Source organism: Emydura macquarii, unplaced genomic scaffold, assembly GCF_026122565.2.
Source record: "Emydura macquarii macquarii isolate MOO-44397 ecotype Brisbane River unplaced genomic scaffold, CSIRO-AGI_Emac_v2 contig_3062, whole genome shotgun sequence".
Taxonomy (NCBI): domain Eukaryota; kingdom Metazoa; phylum Chordata; order Testudines; family Chelidae; genus Emydura; species Emydura macquarii.
The window spans coordinates 4,548,270-4,560,125 of record NW_027133199.1 but is presented as its reverse complement, the minus strand read 5'-3'; positions in this window follow the sequence as shown (position 1 = coordinate 4,560,125).

Genomic DNA, 11,856 nt, shown 5'->3' with positions numbered 1-11,856 from the left:
CTTGAGGCTCATTGTATTCTCTTTGTTTGGCTCTATTGACTAGTAGTATGCTGTGTATTAAGGTGCTTAAACTCTGTTGAAAACCATTATTTTTAGCCCAATGTATCCCATGAGGCAAATCAAACTGACATATTTGACCTAGCAAAATAAATAAAAATGGAGGGTGTTTTTATTCATTACCACAAAAGAAGCCACTCCTGACATAAATAAGTGCCACTTTCATGCTTCTTGCTTAAAATGTGTAAACAACAAAGGAATCCTGAATTGTACACTGTTTCTTGTAGAAATGAAAGCCAGCTAAGCAATCTGAGTCATGTTTATGTCTTTCAGATGAGTAGCGATGAGGGAACATCCTTTGAGGCAGACAAATGATCTGAGACAGCTCCCAAAAGGTATGATTATATATAAGCACCTGCTTGCTGTTATGATGATTCAGTCAAGAACAGTTGTGAATGCTTTTCTGAATTCTGCAAAGCTATAAACCTTAGTTAAGCGCAAACCAGCTTTTCCCTTAAGCGTTACATGTTCTGAAAACCTCCAACAGTGCTTAGGTACAATAGGATGACCAGGTCCTTGTTTACTGGGACCAAAAACCAGACAGTCTGGTAAAAACTAGACTCAGGCTGCGGAATCACAAGCATCTCATCCTCAGTGAATCTATAAGTGTGGGCAAATGTTTGGAAATTGAAAATAAAATATTCTAACTCCAGAATCTAACAAATCTAGGGGACACCTTGACTGGCAGTGTTGCCAGAACTCAACAATACATTGACAACAGTTTCTGGCAGAAGTTCTTCTAAATGGCCCATGAAGTTCATTCAAGAAGCCCATTTTGTGGATTTTAAAGGAAGACAGGAAGTACTTGGACAAAGATTGTGTGGCACAAGGTCCAAACCTAGGTCATCTTTAGACTCAACAGCACAGAGAATGGCAAAACACAGTGAGAATAATATCAGACTGATGGAAGGTTTAAGGGAAGGGTCTTATGCAGGATATGACAGTGAAAGGATGCCAAATAAACAAATAGTGAACATAAGTGAACATCAAAGAGTTGGATCAGAATGGAGCAAGTATTCTTAGTGACTGCCACAACTATAAATATTCACAATAGATAAGCTTGGAAGGTTTATATTTTCATCAGTTAAAAAGTAAATAAAGGAAAGATAACAGGAAAACGTAACAAATTTCTTCACGTTGTGAGGACACTGACACAGGACTTGTCACAAGTCACAGGACTTGTTTCTTGTACTGCTACCTCTTCACCTGTGAGTAACACAATGAAAAGTTGACGTGTCTTTGGTAACTTGGGAGGAGCCGGGCAACATCTTTACATTTGAACATTGTAAGAGAAAATGCATGCACACACTTATCCAAGGTTCCTTTCCCTGGATTGGCTCATCTGTGCTTGGCTGGCTGGACTCGGTAGACTGCAGTGGAGTCTCAAATAGGTCCTGGTTTGCAGCCAGACCACTCCCACCACACGTCCTGCTTCTTCCTCCTCACTGTTCACAAGAGGGGTCTGTGTCTCAGGCTTCACCATGGTATCCACAGTGCTCTGCGGGGCACTAGTGTCCACCAAGTTGGGCATGCAGTTTGTTGTAAATGCGGCAGGTCTGTGGCTCAGCACTGGATCGATTGTTGGCTTCCTTGGCCTTGTGGCATGTCTGCCACAGTTCCATCACTTTCATGTGGCACTGCTGCTGATCCCTGTTGATCCTTTGCTTGCATCCCTTGTGCAATCCTTTCATAGGCACCCACATTTCTACACAACTAATCTGTAGCTGTGCTTGCAAAGCCGCTTCTTCCCAAGGGCCTAGGAGATCCAACACCTCCTGTTTACTTGAGGCAGGAGCATGTCTAAATTGTATCCGGTATGGTTGGTTGGGCAGCTGCACACAACAAGAGAAGGCTACTAGGTGTGCCCGCCAAGCTGGGCAGTTAGGGAAAGGCATTTCAAAAACACAGGGTGTTTTTAGGGGGGAGTGGCTTCCAGTGTCTGTGACCCTGGGCAGTGGAGTTCCCCATTGCAGTCAGTGTCAGGAATTGCGGGACAGCTGCTGGAGGACTGGTTACGATCAACATAGATCACACAATGTCTACACTTGTACTGCATCAACTACAGTATGTCCACCATGGCTCATACTGGGGAGAGGTGCTTTTCTGCATCATCACAACAGGGTGCTTACATCTGTGGAAGACAAATTTGAGTATACACATATGCATAAATAGGTTGATGCAAGACAACTTATGTCAACCTAATTCTGTAATGTAGATCAGCCCTGAGAAGCACAAGCAAAGGTAGATTACCTTTTCAATACCAACTAAGGATTTGTCTTCATTGCTGTGTTAGCTTGAGCCCTTAATACAACTCCTGTCCACACACAAAAATCCTTAGTTTGAGTTAAATGGTGCTTTCAACTTGAACATCAGGGTTATGGGTTGAAGCTTGAGTGCTGTTGATGCTTAAGCTAATAACATAATGGGGATGCACCTAGAATTCAAGTTAGCACAACTCATCAGCTGCTAATCAAATCACTCTGTGTAGCTCAAGTGTTTCAGTGTGGCCTCTCTCACTTGAGCTAGGCTAGCTGTTTGAGGAGCAAATGTAACCAATGTCCTGTGTCCGGGGAACATACTTATTTAGCATATGCCCTTAAAACCCTTTGTTGGTGAGTCTCCCATTAAGCCCTACCAAAAGTAAAAGCTACCCTGCCTCAGTGGAAACCCTGAAGGGGAACAGGGGTGACTTTATGACAAATTCCCAAACCCAAGCACAGCAACAAAGCACCAATCACAGTTTCACAAGGATGGTGCTCCTCACTTCATGCTTGTAACCCAGTGACACAATTCCAGTTAACATCCACAAAGAATCATATCTGCTAGAAAGAAGTGGTGATGGGTTTTTTGTCTGTGTGATGCTTCTGAATTTTTAGATCTTTGTGCTACATAAATACATACATAAAGGTCTTTTGTGTCCTAAAGGTGTAGATGGGGCAAAGAACCTAGCCAGAGAGAACAAAAATCTAGCCTAATAGTGCTATTAAGGAAGCCATTGAACTACAGGCTATGCTGCCAGTTGCAAAGGAAGGATATACAAATAGGCAATGACTCTCGGTCTAAATATGTTGCACATTAGAAAAGAGATATGAAATAAGCTGTGATCTGGAGCTTTCAGGTGGCTCTGGTCCTGGGGGCAGCTCAGCTCCGACTGTGCCTCTATAGCTATCACTCAACCAGGCAGTCCCTGACCCCCTAGCAGGAATATCAGTGGAAGCACCACCATACATGGCAAAGGGCAGATAAATTATTGGACTTCCAACTCTGGTGGGGGTGGGGAGGCTGAGCATTTGCAGTGAAGTCCCACATTTGCTGAAGAGAAGTAATTAGCGCAGCTTTGATTGTGCTTCATGCCTAAGGTGTCCCAGATTCACTATTTGGAACACCAAAATTGCACAGATTCGGATGTTTCATACACATGTAAAAGCATGTGTGTAGATAAAGCTACCTATCTCAACATCATGCCAGAGTTGAGCTATTAATGTGTAGGATATTTTGGCACTAGATCATCAATAGTGCAACCAACTTATGTCACAGTAAAACTCTTCCCCGTATCTGGCCAGGGTCATTGATAAATAGCCATGTGAATAGAGATGCAAAATAGTTTGCTAACAGTCACCAATGGAAAAAGCCCTTGATCACAGGAGAGTGTGACTGAAATGAGCAAAATAAATTAATAAGGAAGGCCATTTTCCTCTCCCTCTCAGTGCACTAATACATAGATAAACCTTTATGCCAATTTTTGATTTAATAAAGTGCTCTCAGTCCTTCCATCACACTGAATACTGATTTGACTGCATATGTGTTAGGAAAGTGACTAGCATAAAGGTACACAGTTGAACCTAAGAGTTACAACACCAGAGTTACGAACTGACCAGTCAACCACACACCTCATTTGGAACCAAAGCACACAATCTAGCAACAGCAGAGACAGAGACAAAAAAACCCAAAAAACAATACTGTACCGTGATAAACATAAGCTACTTAAAAAAAAAAAAAAAAAAGGAAAGCAGCAATTTTCTTCCGCATAGTAAAGTTGCAAAACTGTATTAAATCAATGTTCAGTTGTAAACTTTTTAAAGAACAACCATAACATTTTGTTCAGAGTTATGAACATTTCAGAGTTACAAACAACCTCCATTTCCGAGTGTTCGTAACTCTGAGGTTCTACTGTACATAGTTTTGCTTCCATGTTTTGTTTGCCTGGGTCTCATTTTGAAGTGTTGAAATTTGTACCTCTTTTTTTCCTATTGTAGATTTTAAACATGCTATAACAAAAAAGTGCCGATCATAAAACCCAAATCAATTAATGTTCCCATACTGTGTAAGGAAATTGGGTAACTGAGTCAAGTGTTAAATTCCTCTCAGCAGCATGCATTTCCTAGCATGCATAACCTTAAATGACATACTTGACGTGGCTTGGCTAGCTGTAATTGACAAGGGATTAGACTAATCTTGAGTTTCACACACAAGGTTGGACAGGAGAAGCTGATTTTTGCTTATTTATGTTTTCTGTACCAGTGGAATGTCTGACATATTTGCAGACTGGTAGTGGAGGTCTGCACATTAACAGTAAGAGTTAACCAGCTTTCTCCAGTTGAACAAGAACTGGAGTAATCATGGGAAGCAAAGGATTGTGCTGTATGCAGTTTGTTGCTCTTACAGTCTGAAGGCTTGTCTTCACTGCAGAGTCAGCTCAGGTTTTTACCTGAGTGCTGCCCCTAATCCAACTCCTACCCAGATACAAAAACTTCACATCCTAGTGTGTTGGAGCTTTACACCCGAGCTAGCTGGCCAGTCATGGACTGTAGACTAACACGTGGCTGCTGCTTACATTTGGACTGGTAACCCAGCCACTTTGCAGTGTGAACGCAGACTAAACCACTCAAGTGCTGATAGTTCTTTCATTGCCTTCTCACAATTCCCCCCATCTACGCAGAAGGACAGACAAGTTCTCCCACAATTCACAGGGAAAGATTTATAGAGCAGCTCAGCTTAAGGCAGCTCTGAGAACCAAAGCATATGACCACAGAAGCCTTAGCTCCCCACATGGGGGTGCAGCTCCAGTGTGGATGCAGTTGGGTAAATGCACTCAAGTTTGACTTCTAGTGTGACTGCTTAGACCTGAACTAGACTAACCTAGGTGCCAATCATGTGTGTTAAGTGTGCAGTGAGAACATACACTGAGGCTTTGAGTGGACTGAATCTCCAGGACCCCTCTTTTATGCTTTTCAGAGGGAATCTATTCAGCTGTTATTTTACTTCATTTTTTAAAATGATTAAATCAGGGGGCATTTCCAGCGGTTTAAATTAGCCAACAGTATTGAGGCTGCCTTTGTACCTTTGGTTTCCTAGATACCTAAAGGCCTGATCCAACTCCCATTAAAATCCATGGACAGACTCTAATGGACTTCAGACAGAGAGTTAGATCAGGGCCTAATGGTCTCTTCCTAGGCATGGTTTATACCTAAAACTTAGGTCCACCTAGCTACAACACTCAGGGCTGTGTAAAATTTCATGCCGTATGCAACCTAGTTAGGTCAAAATCACCCCCACTGTAGACACAGCTAGGTCGATGGAAGAATTCTTCCATCGACCTAGCTGTCGCCTCTTGAGATGGTAGATTTAATACATTGATGGAAAAACCCCTTCTGTCTTTTAGTAAGTGTCTACACACTACCGTGCTACAAGGAGTTGCAGTTGTAGCACTTGTAGTGTAGAGACATACCCTGACTCCCACTGAAATCAGTTATAAATCTCCCTCTGACTTCACTGACATAGGTTTAGGCCCATAGCTCTAGGCCAGAGGTCCCAAAACTGTGGGGCTCAGAGGAATGTTCATGGGGATGCAGCAGGGCCTGGGCCAACATCCACAGGGGATGGGGAAGGAACGCCATCCAGCCCCAATCTGCCCTGAGCTGTGCTCCGGTCCCAGCCCCCAGCCTCAGCCCCCGCTCTCAGCTACTAACCATCATCCTCTGACTGTGGCCCTGGTCCCAGCTACAGCCCCCCGGCTGCGACAGTGGCACCACTTCCAGCCCCAGCTGGAGAGGTAAAGTGAGACACAGGGTAAAAAGTTTGGGGACCGTTTCTCTAGACTCCGTGCTGAGAAATGGACTTTCTCAAAGTCAAGGGGCAGGGTGCTCTCTAATCTGACTTTTTCAGGTGCCATGGTGCTGAGTGGGGTATAAATACATACATTGATTAGAGAGCCTGACAGCTACATAGATTTTCTAGCAATAGGGTGGGGATGGAATAGAAGCAGCTGCAATGGAGTTGCTGCCCTGAATCAGTGGGCATTGCAGCATTTATCCAATATAACTCCCCAAGTGTTAGGAAACCCCCTCTAGTTTCTTTAGTCTCAGAGTAAAGGCCTGCACAATTTCATTTAAAAATTCACTTTAAGACAGATAAGCTTTAAAAATTCAATAAGTTTCCACTGAATGAAAGGATGGATAACTTTTAACTTTAAATGAAAGCCACATGGCATTTTTGGAGTGTGCATTTTATTTTTAAGTGCCCGAGGTTGAGATTTTGGATGCCTAGCTGAAATGCAGAGCAAATCTTCACATCTGATTTTTAAACTTCCAAAAGTATCAGGTTGTATTGCCAATTCTGACAGGCTTCTAGCTACAGGGGTTCCAGAGGGCAGCCTATACAGCAGAAGGATGGCACTGTGTAACTAAAGACAGGACTGGGGAGGGAGTGGGGGGAGTCAAATGATGTGGGCTCTATTACTAGCCTTATCACAGGCTGCCTGTGACTTTGGCCAGATCATGGAGGTTATGTCTACATTGTAGCTAGGAGCGTGTCCCACCCTCCCCGGGCCAGGTAGACAGACTTGCACTAGCAGAGCTCGCGGTAGTGCACTAAAAATAGCAGTGTGGACTGTGGCTCAGGCACTCAAGTTTAAGGGGTTGGGTGGACTGGACAGCTTGAGCTCCAGCCAGAACCACACCATCCATACAGTTATTTTTAGTGCACTACTTCAAGCCCCACTAGGGCGAGTCTGGTATCTGGGCTGGGAGCCTTCCAGCTGCAACGTATGTAGACATATTTGAAAGCCTGATACTGAAGGCAGTAGAAAGACTCCTTTTAAGTTCTTTGGGCTTTGGATCAGGTCCTTGGGGCTCAATGAGCTGTTTTATGCACTGTACAGGGGAATAATGGGGTATAAAGTGCCCTCGGCTGTGTGAATTAACAGCATTGCTGATCTGTGAGAAAGGAGCCATCAGCCAGTGCAGGGCTGGTACTCTCACTCCCATGAAAGCAGGTGGGCAGTAGACAAGCAAAAATAAACTGGGTGGAGCCTTAATTTAGCCCTACACCAAAATGCCAGCCAACACAGTTTACTTTCCCCTGGAGCAAGTGGGAAGCAGAGACAGGATCAGGATCAACTGAGTCACAGTTTGCTCCCTCATCTTCTCCTGGGGGCAATATAACTAAGCACCCCTCTCCTTACCCAGGGCTCATGGCAACTCCACAGTGTAGCCCTTGACCTCTGTGCCTCAGTTTCCCCTCCTCTAGAAACTAGGAATAACAAGACTTACATAGGTGTATGCAGTGTTGTTGTAGTCATGTCAATCCCAGGATATTAGAGAGTCCAGGTCGGTGCAATAATACCTTTTTTGGACCAACTTCTGTTGGGAGAGACAAACTTTCAAGCTCACACAGAGCTCTTCTTCAGGTCACAAAATGCTGAGAGGTTTAGTTAGTTAATAATGTTGGTGAAGCACTTTCAGATTCCTGCAGAGAAGACACTAGACAACGTTTTGTAAGTAAGAAGGCAAAAAAGAAGAAGTGTAAAGTACCATGATGGACTCATGAAAAATAGCTAAGCTACATCAATAATAATAACTCCTCACAACCAATCTGCAAGAGAGCTCACTTTGAGGTTTTTGGTGCAGGCCAATATAATGTTAGGATCAGCTGCCAAATTCATACCCAGATCCAGGCTTTGGCACTCACACTCGGTATGTGCGGGTCCAGGGGGTTGATTCAGGCCTACTTCTACTTAAAAATACATAAGAACACATGAACTCGGAGCAATCTCACATCTTCCCTTCAAATAATTTTTGAGGGGCAATATAATTGCAGTTATTTGGTCAATTTAATATAATATATATGTTTTAACCTTCACTTTACTTGCTGAATTGGTGAGTCATGACTCATCAACACAGTCTCTTCGAAGTCTGCCAGCCTGGATGCTTTCCCTAATGATATTGCTTGCTTTGTACATTGATATAGTGACAGCTGAGAAAAATGCTTATTCTCTGAAAGGTCAATGTACAGCTTAATCCACATCAGAGCGACCACTTCCTGCAGAGCCTAGTACTGAAACACAGATTTTAACCTTTTTACTTCTCAGCTTTTCAGACTTCTTTTCATTTACCATGCTCTGGATTGACACACCACATATCTTACTTTATAGTTTTCCTTTCTTCTCTTTAAATACTAAGTTTGGTGGATCAGAAAAAATATTCTTTCTTCCTTGTCCTAAAAGATATCTGAACCGAAGACTGGCATTACTCAGCTCTGTGCTAAACAATTCATAGAAATTGTATTGTACTGCATGGTATATAGTATAGTGATCCTATGCTATTTCAGTAACAATCAAATCTGAAAGCAACCACCTATGGTTTTTCACTACAAACAAAACTTGTATTCCATCCTTTCATGTTGGTTGCAGTCAAAGTTATCAATAAGCAACTCAGATTGAAGTCAGCTTTCTCAGTGCAACAGTACAAAAAAAATGTGATATACATCAATGACAAATACATCAAAAGTTAATTTATCATAATTAATACCCAATAAATGCTCCATAAGCTATGTAGAGCATCTCATGCCAAATTTACATGCACATCAGGACTATAATGTACTGTAGCAACACAGCCTTTTACAGATTGAAAGTTTTTTTCAAGACAACGAGAGAAACAATTGTCTGGGTGGTCAGAAGATACCTGCAAATACCTAACTAAGCAATCAATAGAAAATCAGTACACAATAGAACTGTACCACAGGATTGAGTTGAAATTTATTGTGTGAATTACATAACAGTTCAAAACCTTTTCAGATCACTTCACAAATCTCCCTCAGCGCAAGAGAATTAGACAGGTTCTCATAGTACATAAATAATGGTCAAAGTTTTTTTTTTCCCAAGAAGCAGTTTTGTAGTGCATTTCAGGGGGACGAATGTAGATAATATTAAGATATTTAAAACTAACAACTATAGCTAGCAACCAAGGTGAATTACAATTTTATGAATTAAATGTGTATGGTGGGTTTGTTTCTTTTTTACTCTATTCAGAAAGTAACATACCAATGAATTGTCACCAGTTTATCATATTGTTCTGCTACAAAGAAGAGACATTCCTTCTTCTGTTTTATAGGGCCAAATTCTTCCCTGATCTGTACTCCAAACAACACAACTGCAATCAATATATAGCATGGAATGCAAGCCTGGGCCACATTTGAGCCAGACATTCCACACGCAGTATCACATGCACTGCTGTGTGCCTGGTATAAATTATGAAAATAGTTTATTTTAAAAAAACAAAAAAGCAGTGAAATGCAGCCACCTTTGGGGTTAGGAGAAGAAGCCAGGCAGAACACATTGTACAACAACAAGGGCATGAAAAGGTTTGATTAGCAACATGGAGGTAAATTAACTCCCAATTGTTAAAAAAATATAATGAAGAACAATCAAGATCCGGGTGTTTAACACTCTGATTCTTTCCCATCAATTAGAGTATTGTCTTTGACTTCAATAAGAGCAAGATCGACACCTAATTTCTTACCCAATAAACAGATACGACACTATTTCTCTCAGCAGGAAAAAGGAGTGAGGTGACCATGTCAGAATTTGAACTGTAGTTTCAGACCTAACTGGTAGGCCATTATGTCATGCTTGCTGGATTTAATCACCAAAAATTGCCCATGTGATATGCTTGTCACATAAGAAGCAGTATGAAGCACTAACTGATTGGAAAATGGTTCAGTAGGAATTCAGTAAAGCAAATATGGTTACTTTTTATACCATGAATTTTATGCTATGCACTTAAAGCATTCGCAGGATAAGATATTTCAAAGCCACACATCATTTGTGACCATCATCCATAGCTTATGAATGTGATCATTTCCACAGGAATCCATGCATGCTACATTGTCTCAATAAAAGTTAATTCTTACTCATGGATGTTAGCACTAAAATTCAGGAAAAGTGGACACTCATGCAATCACCTGATTGCAGTAGAGCTGAACGAGGTGTAAACAGAAGAATTGTGTAAAAGTGATGGTTTTTTATGAAAGCTTGTGCCAAAATTTGTCATTTAATTCCAAGTCATTTTGTATCCCACATGTTTCTATTTCAACCCATGCCATGTTTGTCATTTTACATTTTGATTGGTTTGGTTTTTTTGGTTCTTGTACACTGGGACAGAAGAGGGGAATACTGCACAAATGTGTGCATCTAAAAGTGGCAAGATTTTGTGTTATGAGTCTTTCTCCCCAATGTCACTCCTTTCCTGTTACCTGTAACTATAGCCAAGCCAAGCCAAGAGCACTGTAAGTAATTTAATTGAGTAGGGGGACAGGAGACCGTGAAAGGGGATAGTGAACAATTAAAGATTATTAGGCAAAAAGAAATTGACTGGATTCCTTAACTTGTCAATTCCAGGAAATCTAACATATGTTTGTTTATCAAACATGAACTGTGTGAGAAAATATAATATTGGTTTTGGGTGATAGCGGGGCTCCACTGAAACACACTTTCAATCCTAACACTCCTTTAATGCAATTATTTGTTGGAGAATTATTCTATCAGTTCTGTTAACCTGTGCGTTAACAGTTAAAAAAAAAAAAAAAAGGAAATACTGTACAGAGTGATTTATTTTAAAGGAAAAATTCTTTAAGAGAAATGTTAGAATAATAATTCCTTCAAGCTAGTTGGGTAGTCCAAGCAATGTTTTTAGTGAAATACCTGCCCCTAAACTGATACTTATTATTCTTTACAGTGCATAAACTGTGACTGTCATCATGAAATAATGTTCTGTTGTCTATTTCATTAGTTATTAGTTTGTTTCTAAGACATGGGAAATAACATGACTTAATTTAAAAAAAAGCAATCTCCAGTATCAAACTAACTACATATCAAATCCCAGAGTAAAGCAGCCTCAATACTGGAAAAAATACAAATGGTGCTAGTGATGGGATAACTTCAGTTTAAGGTCTGCTTTCGATCGACATCTAAAAGTTTGGGTGCATGTCCCAACTAGCGAAACCTATACAGTCTCCCAACTTGCCTTTCTTCCTTCATAATCTCCATTCCCCAAACAAGTGCTGGAATAAATCCTCGAGTAGATAACAACCACCTGATGTCATTTTAGGAGGAAGGAACTAGCCTGCAATCCCCATCTGCTGTCTTTAACAGATAGCACGCCCTCTTTGACTTTGGGCATTTTTTAGGCTTTCCCTCTCCCGAACAGGCCTGGCTAAATAAGTCAAAATGGCTTCTGCTGATGATCCTGAGCACATGGGATTGGTTCAGCCAATGAGACATTCAGCAGAAATCTCACTGACAAAACTGAGGCCCAGCTCAAAGCCTGAAAATTCACTATAAAAAGCTACATTGAAATTTCTGTGCCAGGGAAGGAAAAAATAATTCCACACACTTCCAATTAAATTTTAGCTACATGAACAAATTTACTGAAGAGACATTTCATTTTCACAGAAATGCCACAGACGGACAGAATTTTAAAATTCTCAACTACTACGCTTCTACTGTCCCCACATACCAAGGCT